This window comes from Rhinopithecus bieti, unplaced genomic scaffold, assembly GCF_001698545.2.
Source record: "Rhinopithecus bieti isolate Rb0 unplaced genomic scaffold, ASM169854v2 scaffold_18153, whole genome shotgun sequence".
Classification (NCBI taxonomy): Eukaryota; Metazoa; Chordata; class Mammalia; order Primates; family Cercopithecidae; genus Rhinopithecus; species Rhinopithecus bieti.
This window is the reverse complement of record NW_016809139.1, coordinates 685,228-706,917: the sequence shown is the minus strand read 5'-3', so window position 1 is coordinate 706,917 and position 21,690 is coordinate 685,228. Positions and strand designations below refer to the sequence as shown.

Here is a 21,690-nt window from a genome sequence, read left to right as displayed (position 1 = left end):
CAGAGAGAGGGGCCCCACAACACCCTCCCACCCGCCCCCCCCCCGTGTGGGGACAGGGGTATGCAGGCAGCTCAGAGAGAGGGGCCCCACAACACCCTCCCACCCCCACTCACTGTGTGGGGGGAGGGGGTGCCTGCTTCTGCTCAGGAAGGAGACCCTCCTGGGTCTGCTGTGGAGCATATGTTGGAGACCCCGGTCCCCCCTGGAACTCTCTAGGTGAAGCCCAGGGATCCAGAGAACCTCACAGCTGTGGGGGATGGGGTGGGGTGACACCTGAAACCTCTAGCAAGTCTCTTCCTCTCTCAGCCCCAGGCCTGCAGAGGAGGGTGTGCCAGCCAACGGGGCCTTTGTGCCCGGCACTGGCTCCCTACCAGTGCTCAGGGGTCAGGTGCAGAGGCTGGCGGGGAGAAAGCTGGCTATGGCTGAGAACAGCCCCCAGGCTGGGGCTGTGTCTGGAGGGGCTGGCCATGGCCCTCACCTCACCCCTGGCATGGGGCACTGGACCATGCGGAGAAGGGGCCACCCCAGTGCCTGCCAGGGCCAGTCAGAGCTGCCACCCTCCGGGCTGTCTGTTAGCAGGTGCCTGTCAGAGAAAAAGATGATAGGCCTGGCTGGGCCAAACCCCATGGCGAGATTTCACTGGCCAGCCAGCGGTGGACAGCACAGGGCCTGAGACAGATGTTCCCTCATGTGGTGCTGTGCAGGGCAGGGACAGAATCCTGGGAAACTAAAATACATGTTGGGTGCCCTTATACGATGATGACATTTGGTACATTTTGAAATACTGTGGCCCATGAAGATCCTGAAAGCAGTTTGGGGCACTGTGGGGTGCTCTGTGGCCTCTGGGCTTGGGTGCTTCTATCATCTGAGGCCTCTCAGGCCTGAAAGTTTGGGGTCTGGGGCCCTTTTTGAGGCCCAGGCACCTGCCCAGAATGACTGGGCCACTGAGCCCCGCCTCCTGGGAGCCTTGCCAGGGCCAGCACTGGGCAGTCACAGGCCAGAGCCCAGCACCAGGTGGTCACAGGCAAGGACCTGTCCAAGGCAGCAGAGTGCCAGGCAAGTGAGGCCCTGCCATCTGGTGCCTAAGCGCAGACCCTGTTCCACAGCCAGTGGCCATCACCAGCCTTGCTGCCTCAGTTCCCCCTCCTTAACCCCAGGGCGGGAGTGGCTGCTGCTTCGAGGGGTTCTATGAGCGGCTGCTGGCAACTGTGTAAAAGCCACATTCCACAGACTGTGTCTTTGTGCCAGACCCCGTGCCACGTGAGAAGACAGCCAGCCCAGGCAGGGAGCTGATCTGTGTTGTCCCCTGGCGCTGCCCAGGGCCACAGAGAATGAGGGAGCGGCGCTTACCGGCCCTGGCGGTAATGTTTGAGATGGCAGGTTTGGGCCTCTGTAGAAGGGCTGTCGGGGAGCTTTTGATCTCGGATGCGCTGAGTCAGATGAAATGTGGAGGCTGCAGGGGAAGTGTCTGTACCCCATGCCCGCAGGAGCCTTGCCTTCCCTCCACAGCTCCTCCAGTGCAGGCAAGCCCCAGCACGGCTGTTCTGGCTTCTTCCACAAGAGCTGTGGAAAGGGGAACTATTCTCAAGCCCTCGCATCTTTCTGGCACTTTCTGGCATTTCATGCTGGCAGATGGGGTCACCTCTCCACCTCGGGGCTGATCCCCTGTGGGGCCCCTCGTTCCCACCGGGGCCATGTGATGGGCAGGGCAGGGCAGGCACCAGCACCAGGCTGGATGGTGGTTTGGCTGTCACCATGCTGTCCTCCAGAAGGCCAGCAGGCCTGTGAGTGGGCACACGCTGGTGCTGGGGCCAGGCACTGACCGGGGGTGAGGGCTGACCCTGCGGGCAGTGCCCGTGGATGGACACTGGGGGTGAGGGCTGACCCTGCGGAGAGTGCCCGTGGACGGACACTGAGGGTGAGGACTGACCCCTGTGGTGAGTACCTGTGGATAGACATTGGGCCAGAGCCACAGGCAGGAAGGCCAATGGGAGCAGCAGGAGGAGAGAGCGTGATGGGTTACAGTGGTGGAACTCGCACCCACCCCCCAGCTGTTTGTTTGTTCGTTTGCTCATTTATTTTTGGTCTGACGTCCTTGCTTTTGTATTTTCCCACCGTTCCAATGAGCAGCTTCAACATATGCCGCAGTTAGGCTTTTTTGGAATCTGCGCTTAGAGATGTTGAGATAGCATCAAGTTTCAGCAGCTCAGACTCCTCTGTCTGCAGAGAACCTGCCAGCACAGCTGCTCCTGGGGCAGGAGAGGCACTGTCTGTTTTGGGGTGACGTGAACCGATGAGAATGCCAGGCTGGACATAGCTCCTGGGCCAGCAGCCCGTCTTGGTGGCGGCTTCACCAGGTCTGGCGTCTCCAGTCCCGGAGCTTGAGGGCTCAGGAGAGCCTCTGATTCGGCTGCTCCAGAGGCCTCTTCTGGACGCACCTGGGCAGGCCCGAGTCCACACACCCCACAGCCTCGGGGACCGAGAGAGACCTCCCTTCCATGTTTCAGCTTAGACAGTGGGAGACTTTGTTTTGGGAGGAATCACTCGATTCACGTGGATGCTGCTGCTGGGCGGGACATCGGGCCTTTGGCTGTGGCAGGGAGGGGCATGGGAGAGAGACAGGGGTAGCGCCCCAGGACCTCCGTGGGCCTGCGGTGAAGCCCCAGCCCTGCAGCTGCCAATGCAGGGTGTTATCCAGGGGGCAGGACATCGTCTGCAGTGACTCTGCCTTCCCCGATGCCAGGTGACCCCACGGAACCAGTGTCTGTGACTTCCTCCATGTTTTGGGGCTAAAGAGGCCAGTGGGGTTGGGGGCTGGCATCAGTGGAGGACCTCAGAGCCCAGGGCTGTGGGCTGATGGGTGGTGAGGCCCCCACCAGCTGCTCTGGGAGAGCCCAGCCACTGTTCTTCGTCCTTCTGGCCTTTGATTCTTTTTCCTGTGTGCATTTTTGAGCACCTCTGTGTGTGAGAGGCCATGCCTGCCCAAGACAGGGGAAGGAAACACCACAGTGAGCCTCGGACGCCCACAGTCTGGAGGGCCCAGTGCTGTGAACGAGCAGACACAGGGAACAGCGCGCCCTTATCTCTGACGCAGGCTGTGGAGGGCCCGGCACCGTGAACAAGCAGTGACAGGGAACAGCGCACCCTTATCGCTGACGTAGGCGAGGGCTTCGTCGTCTCACGGCTCTTATCTTGGGTGCCACCCCAGCCAGAGTCAGGGCTGAGTGGAGGGGGGCAGTGGTCGGGGACCTGCAGGAGAGGGGAGGGCCTCACTTCTCATGGGCGACGTTCATTTACACGCAGCTCTGCAGCCCTAATGGCCAGGCTGGGTCCTGTCTTTTAAAAAACCTTGTTAATTTGGTTGATGGAAAGTGTCATCTCAGAGTTCTGTTTTGTGAGTCCCCGTTGCCGTGCGGGCGAACGTTTCATCCACTCACGGGCCGTGGTGTTTCTCGGGGAATGTGGAGTTCGCCGTGCGGGTGAACGTTTTCACGCACTCGGGGGCTGTCATGCTTCTCTGGGAATGCTGGGTTTGCGGCTCGTGCCCACTTCCCTGAAGGTGCGTTCGCTTTCCCCTTTGCTTTTTGTCTGTTGATGCTTTCAGCTCTGGATGTCCTATTTTGCGTACTTTTATTGTTTATGGTTAGCCTTTAACTGGGGGTTTGATTTTTTTTTTTTTTTGAGACGGAGTCTGGCTCTGTCGCCCAGGCTGGAGTGCTGTGGCGTGACCTCGGCTCACTGCAAGCTCCGCCTCCCGGGCTTAAGCAATTCTGCTATTTCAGCCTCCTGAGTAGCTGGGACTACAAGGGTGCACCACCACACCTGGCTTTTTTTTTTTTTTTTTTTTTTTTTAGGAGAGACAGTTTTGCCATGTTGGCCAGGCTGGTCTCAAACTCCCGACCTCAAGGGGTCCACCTGCCTCGGCCTCCCAAAGTGCTGGGATTCCAGGCGTGAGCCCCCATGCCCAGCCATGGGGTATGATATTTCTTAATGTGTAGAGTTGTTTTTCCTCATTTTTCTGGTTCCTTTAGAGGTGGGACCCTGGAGTGGCCAGCAGAGCTCAGGGGCCTGTGGCCCAGGCACACCGACAGTGGAGCTGGCCCTGTCACTTTGCTCATCTGCAGCACAGGTCTGCTGAGGGGCAGTGGGGGTCCTGCACGCGAAGGTGCTTGAGGCCTCAGTGCCTGTGGAGAGGCACGTGGCACCTGTCAACTGTTAGCATCTTGACTCTGCCTTTGTGGATATGGAGTTAGAGATGCTTCTCACAGTAATGGCTAAACTGTCAGAAAGCCTGGCCATCGTCTATGGTCCTCTTTGCCCTCAGGAGTGGGATGCCATCTAGTGTGATGACTGAGAGCTCAGGCTGTGACCCTGAGTGCTGTGTGGCCACAGGCAGGCTGCTTACCCTCTCTGTGTCTTGGCCTCTAATCTGTGCCTGGGGATGGTCATGGGGCCACACAGGAAGGGTGGGACATCACACATGGGCTTCCTGGGGTGGGTCCTGCTGACAGCCCTCTGAGGCCAGCTGGTCCTGAGGCTCTGCGGGGGACTCCACGGTGGAGAGGGCTCCATCCCCGTCCTTAGGGCAGAGCCGCATAGGAGGGACTGGTGCACACCATGAGTAAAATGGGTCCCTGTGACCAGACGCAGGTTTGTGCTGCTGCTTACTCAGCCCCACGCTGTGCCTGCCCACAACGATGTGTATGAGGGAGGGCAGCCACCCCGACCTCCTCCAGCCCCCCTTGTGTCCGCAGGCCAGGACGCCTGCACTCTGACAGGCTTCAGCGCTCCTGTCACGGGGACCCGGGGAACACCCGCCTCCTCTGCTCGCTGGATTTTGTTACTGGGCGGCGAGCGTTTTCTAAAATCTCCTGCTAAGACCCCTCGGCTGTCAGGAGACTTCAGAGAAAGCTGGGCCTCTTTTGCCCCTGCGAGGAGCTTTCTTGTCAAGAGGCGGTTCCCGTAGGCAGGCGTCTGTGCTTTGTAAAGTTGAGCCTCACGTGCCGCCTCTGAGGAGGAGATCAGAGAACATCCGCTTCCTTTCTGTTATCACCTCAGCCTTCCAGCCAGAAAGAAGGAAGTGTCCATGGATCCCATCCGAGCTAACCCCGGGGTCCCTCCGCCAGTCCTGCACATCCTTGTCCCCGGGCACTGAGGGAAGCAAAGGCCCCGCCAGCCATGCCCAGCACTTGTGCCTGGGCCTTTGCAGAGGACAGAGGCAGAGTGGAGGATGGAGAGGGCTTAAAAGGCGGGTTCCCAGGAAATTCCCTAGGTGTGGGATTGGAGGGGTGCTGAGGGAGGTGGCAGACCTTCAGGGGCAGGAGCCTTATGGAGTGAGCTGGTCCATGGAGCTGGGAGGCATCTTCTAGTATAAATTCTCATTTCAGCTAAACAGCTTACCCTCTCCAAGCCCGTGTGCACCTGAACTATCTCTGCTCTCAGCCTTGGTCCTTAGGAGGAGGAGGAGGAAGGGGAGGAGGGGGAAGAGGCAGGCTGTGTTGGTGCTGACCTCTGATCTGTCTTGGGTCCTGGAATCTCAGCCCTGTCTCCCTTTCGGGGGCACATCTTGATGCGGCGTCTCTGATCCCCTCAGGGCAGCCAGGACATCCCTGTTTCCCAGCTGAAATGAGACTTCACCCCCAAAGGAATGGGCTCCAGCCTGACCTGCTCAGAATTTGGGCTACTCAGGTTGCTAGTCACACGTTTCTATTGTGAAAATGACTAAGAATGTTGTGGGAGGTTTGGAAACCAGGAAAACCACCTGTCCCAATTCAGCCTGTCGCGCCAACATGGGGGACGTCTGACACTTTAAACAGACCTGGGTGGCCTCCTGCAGGCAAGACGGGGACCCTGCAGCCGACTCTGCCCCGGCCTGGCCCCTGCTGACAGCTACACTCCGGGCACGTGGCCTGAGGGCCTCACGGACAGCCAGCCTCCCAGACCGGAAAACAGCCCTGCCCGCCAGTGAGAGGGCAGACAGATGGACGCTAACATCTCCGAACTTAAGAAACAAAACCCCAAACCCACATTTATGCTTCCACTTCCGATCACACACGTAGAAGGCTGAATACCGACCCCGAGCTGACCACCCCGGCCTGTGGGACCCGTGCGTGTGGCCTGTGTGTGGGATGAGGCTCAGGATCTGGTGGGGATGACCCTGGATTATCGGGTGGGCCCCACGTCGTCACAAGGGTCCTTATAGAGAAGAAGCAAGACAGGGAGGAGGGGATGGCGGAGGCGGAGCCACGGGCGGGGCTGGGGAGAACGTTAGCAGGAAGTGGGTTCCCTTGGAGCCTCCAGAGGACCCCTCTGGGCACCGTGACTTCTGACTTCCAGTCTCCTGAGCTCCGAGAGACGCCTGTGTTGCTTTAAGACACTGACCTGTCCCAGCAGCCAGAGGTGGCAGCGCGGTGTGGTGTTGGTTCGCAGAAAGGGAGGCATTAGTAACCATGGGAATAAGGGTCTCTCACCTGTGAGGGACCACTCCGTGGGGCAGGAAGCCTTGGATGTGTTCTGAGCCTCAGCAGGACCCTCTAGGCTGCTGGGGGTCAGAATGTGGGCACTTCCTGCACACCCAGGGCCACCCCAGACTGTGGGCTCTGTCGGGACTTACAGATGAGTCCTTGGCCTTCAGAATCTCCTGACTGTCAATGGAACCTCTGGTCATCAGGTCCCCAGGATGACCTCCCAACAGGCCTGGGGCAGCAGCCAGGAGCTGGACGCCTGGGGCTCGGGGCTCAGGGCCGGCTGCCATGGGTGGGGCAGGAGGAGGGGCAGAACCACGCGCAGGGGTGGCAGAGTGGGGCTGTGAATGGAGCCCCCCTTCTGGAAGATGGATGCAGGTGGGAGCCAGCGCAGTGTGGAGTTGAGGGCAGGGGTGCGGCAGGCAGACTGGGCAGGCCCCGGACAGGAAAGTGCCGGTGGTGCCGTTGATCAGACCCCAGCTGGGGGCCTGGGGTTCACGCCTTGCCTGGCCTTCAGAGAGGTGTGAGCGCTACAAGCAGTCCTGGAAAGTGCCGTCCAGCCCAGTGCCTGGTGCTGCAGCCGAGGGGAGAACCGATGCCGTGTGGAGCCCTGGGTGGTGCTCACACAGCCAGGCGGGCATAGTGTGTTGGGGGTTTTCATAAAGAAAAGCTGACCAGGTGCATGCCAAGCAGGCCCTCAGGTCTGTTTTTGGTGCTTTAGGTCTGTCCTCTGTGACCCAGTCACCCGGCTTCTCTTAGGTTCCAGCTTAGGCCCAGCAGGTGCTAAATATTAGTCAGATTGGAGCTGCATGCTGACCAGCACACGGTTTCTAGTTGAACTCCAGAGGTGCAGCCTCTACTCTCCCACTTGACTGGAAGCAGCACAGCTCACTTTGGCCGGGTCTTTTATCCCCAGCCCCTGCCCCTGACAACTCTTCCGTTCCTTCGTTCTGCATTCCCTCGTCTGAATTGCAAGCTGGTCTTGCTCTCAGGAGAGTGACGGCGCTTTCAGTGTCAGGTATGTTTTCTTGCTCCGTGAGTTTTCAGATATTTGGAAGCAGCTAATTTGATCTTTGCCCTTCTGTTTTCAGCAGAAATAATTCTAGTTCCCTAAGTTAGTTTTGTTAAAGGGGTTTTTGGAGTGTTAGTGTTCTTGGTTGCTTTTGGTCATGGTGGGTCGCTGTCCAGATAACGTGTGTTTTGGAGAATGATCTTTCCAGAGGTGGTGCTGGGATCCCAGAGAGCCTGCCCAGATTCCCCTGGAGCAGCTCCCCTGTCGCTGCCAGACCCCTGCTGGTTTTTGTATTTCACGTGGACTCACCTCCTGGCTTGTCAGGGCCTTGTGGGATTCTTTACGTCTTTTTTTTCTTTTTGAGACGGAGTCTCGCTCTGTCGCCCAGGCTGGAGTGCAGTGCCTGGATCTCAGCTCACTGCAAGCTCCGCCTCCTGGGTTTTACGCCATTCTCCGGCCTCAGTCTCCCGAGTAGCTGGGACTACAGGTGCCGCCACCTCGCCCGGCTAGTTTTTTTTTTTTGTATTTTTTTAGTAGAGACGGGGTTTCACCGGGTTAGCCAGGATGGTCTCGATCTCCTGACCTCGTGATCCGCCCGTCTCGGCCTCCCAAAGTGCTGGGATGACAGGCTTGAGCCACCACGCCCGGCCATCTTTGCCTCTTAATGGGTATGAATGGCTCCAGCTTGTCTTACTTCCTTTCTGCGCTTGCTTCTCTGTGTTGTGGGCTGTTCCACTGTAGTCTCTGGATTGGCCCCTGGCCATGCCTGCCTGCTGTGCAGGGAGCCCTGGGCTTCCCTGGGCCTTGGGGCCATTTTACCTGCAGGTTCCCTGTCCTGTGGTCTGTGACTTGCTCAGCGTCCTCAGGTGTCCTCTTCCGACTCGAGGGCCTCACGGGTGCCCCCGCCGTGCCCAGCCCAGCTGCCTTCTCTGTGGTGTTTCCAGGCCCGCGGTCTCTCTGGTGTTCTGTGCGCCAACTGTGGCTCCCTCCAGTTCCCTGATGGGCTTTTCGGCACACCCAGGACCTGAGCACCAGGCCTGTTAATAACAGCAGACAGAAGTGTGACCACTCTTTGCCGGGGGATGTGGTTTGGCCCAAATCCTCTGCATCCGTTGTTGTGGCCACTGTGGCCTGGGCAGAGCTAGGCCCTCCATCCTGGGTGCCACTCCCATGAAGCGGCAAAGGAGGTGCTCCTCGGTGGAAAACGCTAAGGGTGGGGAGAATTGCATTGTAGGGAAGAGAGAAGGGGGTTCTGGCCTCCAGCTTCCTTCCCCAGGCCCCACGCACAGCGCAGCTGGTGGCACTCTGCATCTCCTGCCTCTCCTGCCACCCCAGACCCACCTTTCCCGGGAGGTGGCCTTGGCATGGCCAGTCCTGCTGCCGCAGGAACCGAGAAGGGCAAGTGCCTGTTCGTTCACACGTGCCGCTCCTGGAGCGCTGGCTGTGAGTTGGGGCACCTGGCGTGGGGCTGGACGGCCAGGGCTTGCTGTCTAGATGTGCAGTGACAAGACCCTTCCTTTCCAGGGAGCCGGCTCCGACTCCGAGCTTTTTGCGGACTGCATCTGCAGATCGAGGACAGCGCTGAGCGGAGCTGGCTGGGTGCTCATCCCTGGTGGGGGCAGAGGGATCTGCATCCCAACCCCCAGCTGCTGAAGTGGTGGGGTGGGTGTGCCCTTCCCATGCCTGCCTGCCAGCATTGCTGAGGGTCCCCAAGCTAGGGAAGGATGTCTCTGGCAGGGCAGCTCAGTGCTGGGCTCATTCTTTCCACACCAAGGTAGCCATCCCTTCTTGGTGGTTTCCCTTGCTTTGTGGCAGGAGCTGGTGGCCTGTAAACAACTGCTGGGTGTTTAGATGAATTCCCGGGTGGGCCCCGGAGCCACTCTTGCCTGGTCGCTTGTCTGCTGCAGTGAATGCAGAGGCTGCCTCCTCGCTGAGCCTCAGGACACTCACTGGCCGTTCTCACCTGCTCTGCACAGTCCGCCTTGTGCACCTCCTGACCCCACTGTGTCCACAGCCCGCCCTCCTTGGCTCACGTCTCTTCCTGGGGTCTCAGGGAAGCAGCACCTCTTCAGGGGCCTCCCAGCCACCTCCGAGGCTGTCTCTGCTTTCGTGTCAGTTTCCCGGGTTCCTCCCACCCCGACCCCCTGTGCCTGCGGACCTGCCAGGCGTGATGACCAACATACATCCTCTAGAGGAACTTCTGTCATGTGGAACCAGCCAGGCCCGCCGGACGCAGGCAGGCAGGGAGATGGAGAAGCAGCCCCTTCACGGGGCAGACGGTGCCATAGTCTTCACCGCCTCAGTCTGGGGGGCATTGGGGCTGCAGGTCTGCTCTTCCTTTTCTTCAGTAAAGGACGGACGAGAGGACCCAGGTCCCCAGTGTCAGTGGCAGGTCAGGGAGGCCAAAGGACTGAGCAGAGGTTGGCCAGTCCTGGCCAGAGGCTCTGGGGCTGGGCCCTGACACGCGATGGCATGTGTAGTGACATGTAATTCTGTGTGGTGATACAATGCTGTGTAGTGATGTGATGCCGTGTGTGTTGACACGTGATGCCGTGTGTGGTGACACTCGATGCCATGTGTGGTGACACGTGATGCCGTGTGTGGTGACGTGCTTGCAGGATTGCCAAGGCCAGGCTGGCTCCGAAGGCTCGGGTCCGGCTACCGGGGGCCACTGGGTGCTCTCAGGCCGCCCATCCCTGTTCGGGCCCTGGGGTGGGAGCTGGGCTGCAAAGTGGCCTGGAGTTCATTTACCACCAGGGACAGCGTTTCTCTCAGCAGATTTATTGGGTGTTTTGGGTGTAAATGCCAGAGGGCCTGGCTGGGGCTGAAGGACCCTCCTCAAAGCCACGGGTGGGCGCCATGCTTAGGGGAGGACGTGGGGCCACTTGGTTGCATTGTGAAGTGTTCATGATTTTTAAACAGTTTTATTTTTTAAAATTACTGAAGTCCAACAGGAGCGTTATTCAGCATTTGAGATCCCAGCCAATATAGCGCTGCCTGGAATAAAAAGTAAAATGCCCCCCGAAACTCCAGCCCTCAGTTCTCCCTCCCTGAACCCCACTCCTGAGAATCTTCTTACAACCTTGGCTTGTTGATTCCACATTGAGGCTGCCTCCCTGCTCTGTTGCCCGGTGGACCCAGGTAGTTTTGACTCAAAACAGGAATTTGTTTACATCCTTTTATGGTCACAAATAATAAAAAGCAGCTTCTGAACAACAATGAGGTTGAGATAAACACCAGGACCAGACCGGCCACCTGCCCCGGGAGCCGTGGGTAGGCCGAGGGTCCCCCTCAGGACCCCTCATTCTGCCTGAGTGTGCAGCAGCCCCCCCGGGACAGGAGCGTCAGGGCTGGTCTCCTCTGCATCTCCTGGCAGAGGCGTTGCTGTCGCAGCTGGCACTGTTCACTGCTGGCAGTAGGAGTCGCTGTGCCTGGCAGCCCTTGATGCCTGCTGGATGTGTTTGCAGGGCTGGGCAGGCACCTGTCCCACGGCCCAGCCCCGAGGGTCTCATGGCACCAGGCTGGCAGGACGGGCATCTGTCCCACGGCCCAGCCCCGAGGGTCTCGTGGCACCAGCCTGGCAGGACGGGCACCTGTCCCACGGCCCAGCCCCGAGGGTCTCGTGGCACCAGCCTGGCAGAATGGGCAGCAGGGAGTTAATGGGAGCCATTGCGAGGACACTGTGATCTCAGAGCTGTGTCATCGCTGATGGAAGAGGTGACGTCCCCTCCACAGAAAGCGCCTTTGTGGGTGACCCTGGCTTGTCCCCATGCAGCCCCCACGCAGGTAGTGGGCGGCCCTCTCCCAGAGTCCCCTTGGGGCACCGAGAACAGCCCCCTCCTTCATCCCTGCTGTCAGCTCATGACACCGGACAATTTGGGTCCCAATTATATCTAGAGAACCAGGGGAAAGGTCACGCTGTCTAGACATTAATCCAGCGCTGTGGCATTTTTTCCTGGGCCTGTATCCTGGCAACAGGAAGGCGAGTGGGGGCCCCAGCTCCTCCCCTCCTCAGAACCTTCTGGTGCTGGAGGTGTGGCGTGTGTGGGGAAGGCAGCCTGGAGAAGGCGGTGCCCTCGGGCTGGACCTGGAATGGGTGGCCACGCGGGACTCCACGGGAGGAGAAACCACAGCTCTCGGCTGTGCTGGGGTGCAGCGAGTGGTGGCGGGGAACCTCGGGGAGCCGTGGATAACCCAACCTCGCTGGAAGCTGTGCATGGCCAAGCTCAGGCACCTGCTCTGCCTCTCCCAGTCCTTACTCTGTCTGTCCTGGTCATGGATTCCTGCCTCTCTCCCAGGAGGGCATGAGGACAGTCTGTGCCAGTCACCCACATCTGCTCCCAGCCAGGAGACTCTGGCCACCCCCACCCCACCCAGCCCTGCCTCGAGATCCTGCACTGGTCCCTGCCCGGTACTGTGTCAGCTGGTGCCTGCCTGTCCCGCCCTGCACTCTTAAGGCTCCTCAAGGACAGACGGACAGACAGGCACTCTAGAGAAGGGACCTTGGCCAGACGGCTTTGCTGCCCCCACCCCCATAGGTGCTTGCTTTGAGCCCCTTGCGAAGGGGAAGCCCGTCTGGGATCCCAGGGCCTGGTGCGGCTGGACGTGGGAGGAGGGCCACAGTCATGCTTGCACAGAGCAGAGAATTCCAGAACCACAGGCCTCAGGAGAGCTGGGAAGGGGAGGAGAGGGTGCCGCAGTGCCTGGAGAGCCACAGTCTGCCTGTGTGGAAGTGTCTGGGGCTATGCTGCAGTGACAGCCCCAGTGTCTCAGGAGTGGAGCAGGATGCTGTGTTTCTGGCTGTGCAAGGCTCCATGCGGATCAGCAGCCCATCCTGGCTTGTCATGCTGTTAATTAGATTGGAAAACCTCGGTCTTCCATTTCTTAAATTGCTCATTCCTGTAGTCCTCTTCTCTTGCCTGCAGGCCTGGAAGCCATGGAGCGGGTCGGGTGGTCAGCAAGTTGCCAGGAAGGAAGCTCACACTGTTTCAGCGTTGGCCAGGGACCTGCCGTGCCTGCCTGGCACAGAGACCCTCATTCCTGCCACCTCCCAGGCATTAGGCAGCCACCACCAATTGGAGAGAACCTTTGAACACCTCAGCACCTGAGGCTCAGGGCCCTGTGACAGGACACAGCCTGGGTCCCCCAGGGCCAGCTGAACCTCTGGAATTCCTGAGCACCGTGACCATGACCTGTGTCATATGTGTGGCCTCTCAGCTTGCAACCCTCCATTCCTGCCTGTGGTGTGGAGCCATCTTCACCCCATTCCATGCCAACACACTCACACACACAGACACACGCCCAGGCCAGTACGCACACATGGCTGTCACACACAGGTTCACATACACTCAACTCACACGCACACAGGTTCACATACACACAGCTCACACATGCTCACACACACGCAGGCACACACAGGCTGTCACACACAGGCTCACACACACAGGTTCACAGACACACACGTGCAGGCACACACAGGCTCACACATAGGCTCACATACAGGTTCACATACACACAGCTCACATGCACAGGCTCACACACAGGCTCGCATACACACATGGGCTCACACATATACAGACACACACATGCAGACACAGGCTCACACAGGCTTATACACACAGGCTCTCATACGTGGCTCACACACACAGGCACACACACATGCAGACACAGGCTCACACACACACAGGCTTATACACACAGGCTCACATACACACATGAGCTCATACATACACATACAGGCTCACACACACACACACAGGCTCACACAGGTTCACATACACACACGGCTCCCGCACACATGGGCTAACACACACACATGCAGGCACACACAGGTTCACACACACAGGCTCACACACAGGCTCACACACACATAGGCTCACACACAAGTTCACATACACACATGGCTTACACATGGGCTCACACACACACATGCAGGCACACACAGGCCCGCACACACACATGTGCACACACAGGCTCACTGTGAGTTTTAGTCTCAGCAAAGCCTGAGCACCTGGACTTGGCTTAGGGACCCTGGCACATCCCCTTGCTGTCTGTCTGTAGAGGGGCAGGAGGCCCCTGGGCTTGGTGGGCTCTGTCTGTAGAGGGGCAGGAGGGCCCTGGGCTTGGTGCAGGCATTTGGAGTGCAATGGCAGGGCCTTGCCTGTGGGCACTGAGGGGTCTCACCTCTTCCTGCAGCTTTTGAAGGAGTGGGAGGCTCCAGGGTGGAGTTGTAGGAACAGAAAAGATGGCAGNTTTTTGATATGGAGTTTCACTGTTGTTGCCCAGGTTGCAGTGCAGTGGCGTGATCTCTGGTCACTGCAACCTCCGCCTCTGGGTTCAAGAGATTCTCCTGCCTCAGCCTTCTGAGTAGCTGGGACTACAGGCATGCGCCACCACGCCCGGCTAATTTTTTGTAGTTTTAGTAGAGACGGGGTTTCTCCGTATTGGTCGGGCTGGTCTCAAACTCCTGACCTCAGGTGATCCGCCCGCCTTGGCCTCCCAAAGTGCTGGGATTACAGGTGTGAGCCACCGCTCCCAGCTGAAGTGGTCTTAATGTCCTCACTTTTGACCACTTCTCCTTCTCCACAGGGCAAATTGAGCTTGGAAATGGTGTCCTGGAGCTTAGGGGAGTTGGAAACCGTGGCTTACATTCCATGGTGACATAGTTCCTGAGGGTTAGCTGGTCCAGTTCCCAAGTGTTGGCCGGTCTGGTCCCGAGTGTTGGCTGGTGCAGCCCCTGAGTGTCAGCCAGCTGCCCTTGCTGGGCTGGGGTACGTTCCCCGAGCTTCCACCGTCTTCCCTTTCCTTGCTGCTGCGTTCAGTTATTTGCCGAGAGAAAGGTGTGGAGCCCCACAAGCACCTTGGGTGGCAGCAGTACCCTCCCAAAGCTGTGTCCACACACAGCCGGGCGCCCACCTCCCACCTCCCACCTCCCGGACGGCCTGGCTCCCAGGGTCATGTGAGGGGATCTGGAGATCGGCCTCTCTTGAATCCCAGCCTCCTCAGGGTCAGCCCAGGTTGTCTCCACCCCCATCTGAGTTACTGCGGAACCAGGGGGCTCATGGCCATTGAGTGACTCCAGTTAATGCTGAATTAGGTACCTCAGGCTTGAGTCAAATATTAACAGAGGAGGCCGGCCAGAGCCCCCAGTGTTTGGAGGATAGCCTGGTTTTCTTCCTGAGTGTATTGCCCATACCGGGTGGAGGCAGTTCCGTCCTGCAGACTCCGTGGTTCTGAGGTGGATCCTTTACCGGCCAGTTTAAGACCCTCTTGGACCAGAATTCTGCAGTGTCCTGGGGACAGAGGCTGGACGCACACAGCTCCTCACCCAGGACCCTCCTGTTGGGCATTTGGATTTGGAATCTGAGGCTGTAGGAGCAGCTGCCTCCCAGCGAATTCTGATGCACAGACAGGGGCCTGTCCTGCCAGCAGGTCCTGCATGTGAAGCCAGGCCAGGGTGCTGGGTACTGCTGCTGGGCCCTGGTGGAAACAGTCCCTGCAGAGGGTCCCAGGCGCTGGTGTTGGGGGAGGGCAGGGAGTGCAGGGTTTAAGGAGGCCACGTGTCGGGACCATAGCAGGCTGCCCCAGCTCCCGCAGTGCCCGGTCTGCCATCCATAGTGACACAGGGGCACCTTCTCAGGTGGAGGAGGTGGCAGTCACAGCAATTCAGGAGCAAATCCGGGCTTCCTGTGCCTCTGTGGTGGGCCCTGGTGGTGCTGGCAGGCCCACGGCACAGGCAGACGCAGGGCTCCACCAGGGAGCAGTGGAAGGCCCTCTCTGCAGGGCGGGGAGCCACCTGGGGAGGTGTGTGGCTGCAGGTAAACATGCCTGGAGTGCAACTCTGCTGCGGGTTAGCTGTGGGTCTCCGGGCGAGGGTTCCCAGGATAAGGACACCTGCCCCAAGGTGCCCCACAGAGGACGACCTCCAAGGCGGCCGTGCCTGAACCTGCATGGAGTCACCTCCCACAGTACCAAGGCGCTTCCTCGAGGCCCCGCGGCCCACCTGTGCCAGTGGAGAACTCACAAGCATGCGGCCAGTGGTGCCTCCAATTTGCAGCCTCCAATCCCTGGTCGGAGGTGTGACCTGACCCTGGACCAGAGCGCTGGGCCAGGTCCTGGCGGCTTCTGCCCTTCAGCTTGGAAGCTCCTGAAAACCGGCTCCCTTCCGGGGCAGCCCTTGGCCCCCACTGACCCTCCCGCAGTCCTAGGTGTGCAGTGGCGTGGGGACCCTGGGAGGCCTGTGGCGCAGCCCGTCCCGCCTCCTGCCTGTCGGTCTCCGTTGCTCAGGCACTGCCTCGCCTGCGCCTTTTTCCCAGACCTGAGCCGCCGCTGCTGGCATCCTTCCCCAGCTGGTTTTCCTTCTCTTTGACGTGTTTCCACTGAAGGTCCAAACCGGTCCAGGCACGGGTTCCAGAACTTTCTGCAGATCTCTTGCACCTGAAAATTTCCTCTGTAGCTGTTCACAGGAGGTTTCTCAGATGGACGCCCTGGGCTCGGGGGTCACTCAGTCTCGTGGTGAGGGGGTGGGTCTGACTTGTGGCATCGCAGCCTCTCTGTTGGTGTTGCTGGGCCTGTGAGCCAAGGGTGGGCAGTACCGCCCACCGCCTCCTTCCTCACACCAGCCTCGGGCTGCGCAGAGCCACAGCCGTGCGTGCTGTGAGTGCAGTGTGACCACGTCCGCCCGTCTCCCCGGACAGTGTCGCCTGTCAGAGCTCCGGCTGTGTGTGCCGTGAGTGCAGTGTGACCGCGTCCGCCCATCTCCCCAGACACGCCTGTCAGAGCCACAGCCGTGTGTGGTGTGAGTGCAGTGTGACTGTGTCTGCCCGTCTCCCTGGACACGCCTGTCTGTCTCCCCGGACAGTGTGACTGTATCTACCTGTCTCCCTGGATACGCCTGTCAGAGCCCCAGACTGGGCTCCCCTGCAGGAGAGCACCCTGGTGCTGCCCCGTCCCTGGGGTCCCTGCAACTGTCCCCTAAGAGGTCTGCGTGGAGGTGGACCCCCTGCCTCACTCTCCGGTGGCCCAAGGCCTCTGAAAACCGTCATGGCAGGGGCCATGACCCCGCTCACCCACACCCTCCTGTGTGAACACTGCACAGCAGCCTCCTGGGGGCTGCCCTGTGAGGTGTGGCGTTGAGCTGCAGACTTGCAGAAGGTGGGATCCTGTGTCTGGAGTCAGAGGGTCCCTCTCGTTGTCCAGCCTTCCCGGCTCCTTCGGGCAGGTTCGGGGCCTGCGGCCTCTGGACTTGGGCAGCAGGAAGGAAACGCCCCTGGGGGCCTGTGGTGACCCCCATCCTCCCCAGGGTGGTCTGGTAGGGGACATTGTTTTCCAAAGCGGAGGCAGAGGGCCAAGGCTCTGGGGGTTCACGAGATCCACATTTATCCCAAGTCAGAACAGCACGTTTGTGCGTGCAGACTTCACTTTGACTTGGTCCGGCTGCCAGGACGCCGTCGTTCTTGCTTGAAGCACCGTGAGGCCTCATCTCCGCATCCCTGTTGCTTCTTTCATGTGGGATGAGAACCCAGGAAGGGGCTGAGTGTGACTCCCCTGGTTTTAGAGAGCCCCGCCCCGCCCCGCCCCTCCTGCTTCCCCACCTTTTTGCAGTTGCCTGACCAGGGCATAAGTGAATTGACAACATTTAGTTTGAGTGACTTTTGGGTTACTTTTTTTCTTTTTTTGAGACGGAGTCTTGCTCTGTCACCCGGGCTGTAGTGCAGTGGCATAATGTCAGCTCATTGCAACCTCTACCTCCCGGGTTCAAGCGATTTTCATGTCTCAGCCTCCGGAGTAGCTGGAATTACAGGTGAGTGCCACCACACCCGGCTAATTTTTGTGTTTTTAGTAGAGATGGGGTTTCACCATGTTGGCCAGGCTGGTCTCGAGCTCCTGACCTCAGGTGATCCACCTGCCTTCGTCTCCCAAAGTGCTGGTATTACAGGCGTGAGCCACCGCGCCTGGCCTGGAGTTATTTTGAGAGAGGGTGGCCCCTGGTTCAGTGTGGTGAGGCCGCGCTTGCTCTCCCGGTGGGTGCTCACACACTTCCCGTGGAGATGGAGAAGCCCAGATCCCTGCAGGGCTGCCCCATCACATCCGGCTCTGGGAGCCCCTGGAAACCTTGCCAGGCCTGAGCGGGAGAGCGCGGGTCCCTTTGGGTGCCAGGCCTGGCCGGGACGGCAGCAGCACCGAATGCTCAGCCCTGGCGTGAGACCACGGAAGTGTCCGCCCTCTGCGCGTGCTGCTGATTGCTGCTTTGTCCGGCAGGTTGGGGAGCTGGTGGCTGCACCCTAGCAGACACTTGCCCATTCTGGGGCCTCCTCTCTGTCTTTTCTCCTCTGAGTGTTGAGGGGTCTGGGAGGGAGGCCTTGGGGGGTGCCAGTGCTGCTGGGACTGAGTTCCCCGCGGTGGAAGGAGCTGCCTCTTAAACAGCAAGGGGCTGAGCAGAGGGGAGGGAAGGCGGGGGCGCTGTCAACACAGGTGCTCTCAGGATGCAGGGGCATCTCAGCCCCGCCACCCCAGGGCCGCACCCCAGCAGGGCAGCCTCCTGAGGTGCAGACGCCCCAGCTTCATGCTCACGCTTCTGGAAGGTGATGCCTGTGTGTTTGCTTTCTGCTGCAGTTTAAAAAGCCAGGCTCTCTCGGGAGCATGTGTGGGGTCTGGTCACTGGAATATCTGGACTTGGTGTTGATGCGCAGCCACGCTGGGGGCTGGGCCCAGCTTTCTGTTCTTTGTGTGGGTACCGTATCCACCTCCATCGCAGCCCTTTCTCTCTAGACCTTTTAAATCTCAGTGTCACCTCCCCCTGCTGTCCTGCCGGTGGCCCCTGGAGGCTTCTCCCCACCCCTTTGTTCTGGGGCTTAAGGTTGGCATTGACCCAGGAGGCCAGATGTGGCCCCTCATAACTCACCAGTAGTCCCTGAGGCTTCTGGCTCCCCCGACCCACCAGCTTCCCATGCCTGTCTCAGGCCTCTTGCCCCGTCTAGCACTGACCAGACTGTGTGCCCAGGTACCGTGCTCATGGGCTCTGCCTCCCCCAGGCTCCCCCCTCTTGCTCTTCGGCCACCCCTGCCCCTGACCTCACACCTCTGCCACGTGTCTGGACACACCAGCACCACGGCGGGTGGGGAGCGGAATTCTCCAGGTGGGGTGGGCAGGCCGGCAGGCGTTGAGGGTTCCGGGCATACTTGTGTGTACCCTGGACTTTGCCGTGAGGGGCAGCCAGTGCTCTGGTGCCTTTGCTGGACAATGGGTCTGCCGGGCCCAGCATTCATGCTGGTCGCCGTCACGGGACCTCCGTGCGCCCTGGGCCTGGGGTTGGGTCTGCAGGACTCAGAACCAGCGGAAGCGGGGTGAGGCCTCGGGAATGTGCCGGCACCTAGAGATGAGCTCAGGCCTAACTAATGAGCGAGGTGACTCATACACCCCGGGCCTGGATGAGTCTGACGGGGCAGGCACTTCCCTGCTTGTTCTGACCTGGGAGATGCTGTCCCTGGCCCTGCAGAGCTGGGAGGATGCGAGGTCTCCTAGGTCACAGCCAAGGCAGCCGACTCCTGCCCACTGCTCGCACCGGCCAAGGCCCGTTGGCACCACCTCCTCCATGAAGCCTTCCTGACTGCCCCCCATCCCTCCGTGGATGGCTCGAGTGTGCATCTTGAGTGCTGTGCAGTGTGGGGTCTGGTGCTTTTGTGAGCAGGTGGCGTCTGGGCCTGGGGTCTCTCAGAGTTTGAGAAGCGTGTGGTGAGGGTGGCCTCGGGCCTCAAACACTCAGCACTGTGGGAACCAGGAGACTGACTGAGCCCGCTCTGAGAAAGGTGGGGCCAGGGGCACCCTCAGCTGACCTGGCATGCCGGGGTGACCAGCCAGGCATGGCCAAGGGTGGGGTCTGTGGGGTCAGGAGACTTCAGTAGCAGCCAGGACCAAGGCCACCAATTTCCACCCTTGTCATGTTCCATCTTTGGAAGAACTGGAAACAATTGGATACTTTAACTTTTTAAAATTGAGATGAAATTCACAATGCATGAAAGTAACCATCTTAAAGTGAACAATTCAGTGACATTAGTATAGTCAGAACGCTGTGCAGCCATCAGCACTGCCCAATTCTAGAACATTTGCACGCCGGGGATAGGGAGCCCACTGCCCAGCCCTGAGAACCTGTGAGTCCACTCTCCACCTCTGTGGATCGGCCGTTCTGGCCGTTCACGCAAGTAGCTCCCACGGTGTGAGGCCTTTTGTGTCTGACTCCTCTCACAAGCCTCACATTTCCAGGTACGTCGTGTTGCTGTGCAGACCCACGTTTCATCCCTTTTCATGGGTGTGTAATAGTCCACCATAGGTTCTCTAGTTTTTCTTTTTTTTTTTTTAATTTGAGACAGAGTCTTGCTCTGTTGCCAGGCTGGAGTGCAGTGGCGCAATCTCGGCTCACTACGGCCTCTGCCTCCCAGGTTCAAGCGATTCTTTTGCCTCAGCCTCCCAAGTAGCTGGGTTACAGGTGCGCGCCACCCCACCCAGCCAATTTTTTTGTATTTTTAGTAGAGATGGGGCTTCATCGTGTTGGCCAGGATGGTCTTGATCTCCCAACCTTGTGATCTGCCCGCCTCGGCCTCCAAAAGTGTTGGGATTATAGGTGTGAGCCGCCACGCCCGGCCGAGACTCTCTACAGCTTTCTTTAACTGCGTCCCGGGAGGGATCTGAGAGTCCTTTCCCTGTCTCTTTTCCTTTGGAAAACGTTTCAGCGAGGCCTTCCTGAGATGAAAGGCCAGAGTCCCAGGCATGGACATTACAGGTGCACAGTTGCCACGGTGAGCTGTGGGCAACGGTCACAGTCAGGATGGCTGCTGCAGGTCCCTGTGAGGAAGGGGCAGTGCCCAGAGCAGGAGGAGAGGAGTCAGCGGACGTTGATTGGCAGTGCCCGCCCATTCCATCATTTAGTCACCCGCTGTGCGCCCAGCACCCCGGCTCGGCTCCATAGAACATGGCCCAGGAAGGCTCCACTTCTTGTCTCCTCTTCTCCCCTCTCCAGTCTCGTGACAGGGCTGGAGGCATCTTCTAGTTTTGAGTTCTGAGCTAATGAACGTGCTCGTGAGCAGGCGGCGGGATCCCAGGACGGTGGAGCCGGACTGCAGGTGACGGACAGGCTCTTGCGGCCTCTGTCAGTATCCCCTCCATGGCCTGTGAAGGCCACTGTGTGTCCTCGGCTGCCAGTGCCCCCTCCCCACGTACTCTGGGCCCATGTGCACAGGACCTGGGCTCCCCGCACCAAGCCAACCCTGACGCCTGCCCGCCGTGGTACAGCAGAGCAGCGCCTGCCTCTATAGCGGTGCCAGGCCAGGAGTGCTGTGTCCGTGAAGCAGGGTCATGGTTTGGGGGCCCCTTATCTCCCTAACGCCCTCTCGCCCTCTCTGGCATGTGAAGCGGGGTCATGGTTTGGGGGCCCCCGTCTCCCTAGTACCCTCTCATTAGGGGCCCCCCATCTCTCCCTAGTGCCCTCTCATTGGGGACCCCCATCTCCCTAGCGCCCTCTCGTTGGGGACCCCCCGTCTCCCTAGTGCACTCTCGTTCTCTCCTGCGTGTGCTGTGTCCGTGAAGCGGGGTCATGGTTTGAGGGCCCCCTATTTCCCTAGTGCCCTCTGACCTCTCCTGCGTGTGTGGAACTCTGTGATCAGAGCTAAAGCTCCAAACAGGTCGAAGCACCTCCCTGGCGCCTCTCACCCTGAGTGCTCTGGGAGGACACAGCCTTTTCATGGGCTATGACTGACATGGCAGGAGGGGCCTCCCTGCCACCCAGGTCCTCTGCTGCCTGCTGTTTGCTGGGGATTGGGCTCGAGACTGGGATCCTGGGCTTCTGCTCCAGCTGTGCCCAGGGTAGCTGCTGAGGAGGGGCCAGGTGGGGCATCCACCCTGGGCACGTTCAGGATCATTCTTGGTGACCCCGGGTCTGGTTACAAAGGCTGGTGGAGAGCGTGGGTGGCTGCCTAAGTCTCTGGAAGCCCAAGAATGTGGAGATGGCGCGTCTCGGCCTGGGGTCTCGTGGCTGGTCTGGCAGAACTTGCCTTTATTTCTAGGCAGGAGGCCACACTGCACGGGAGCATCGATGGCCCAGCTGGCTTTCCCTGACCCTCAGCCTGCGCTCGTCCACCAAAGCAAGCTCCTTTGTGGGCTGGCCTGGGAAGCCGGGATCACGAGGCTCTGCCAGCCGTGGTCACCCCATCAGGCAGGGTC

General features: G+C 59.6%; 1 long non-coding RNA gene across 1 annotated transcript in view; it reads right to left on the bottom strand.

Moving 5' to 3' along the window:
• LOC108539777 (uncharacterized) overlaps window positions 1-1,707 on the bottom strand; it is a 3,396-nt gene extending 1,689 nt beyond the window's left edge. Inside the window, exon 1 of the long non-coding RNA XR_001888476.1 lies at window positions 1,351-1,707. This is a non-coding gene — a long non-coding RNA (uncharacterized LOC108539777). The remainder of the gene's footprint in view (window positions 1-1,350) is intronic.
• Between the last annotated feature and the right edge of the window lie 19,983 nt (window positions 1,708-21,690).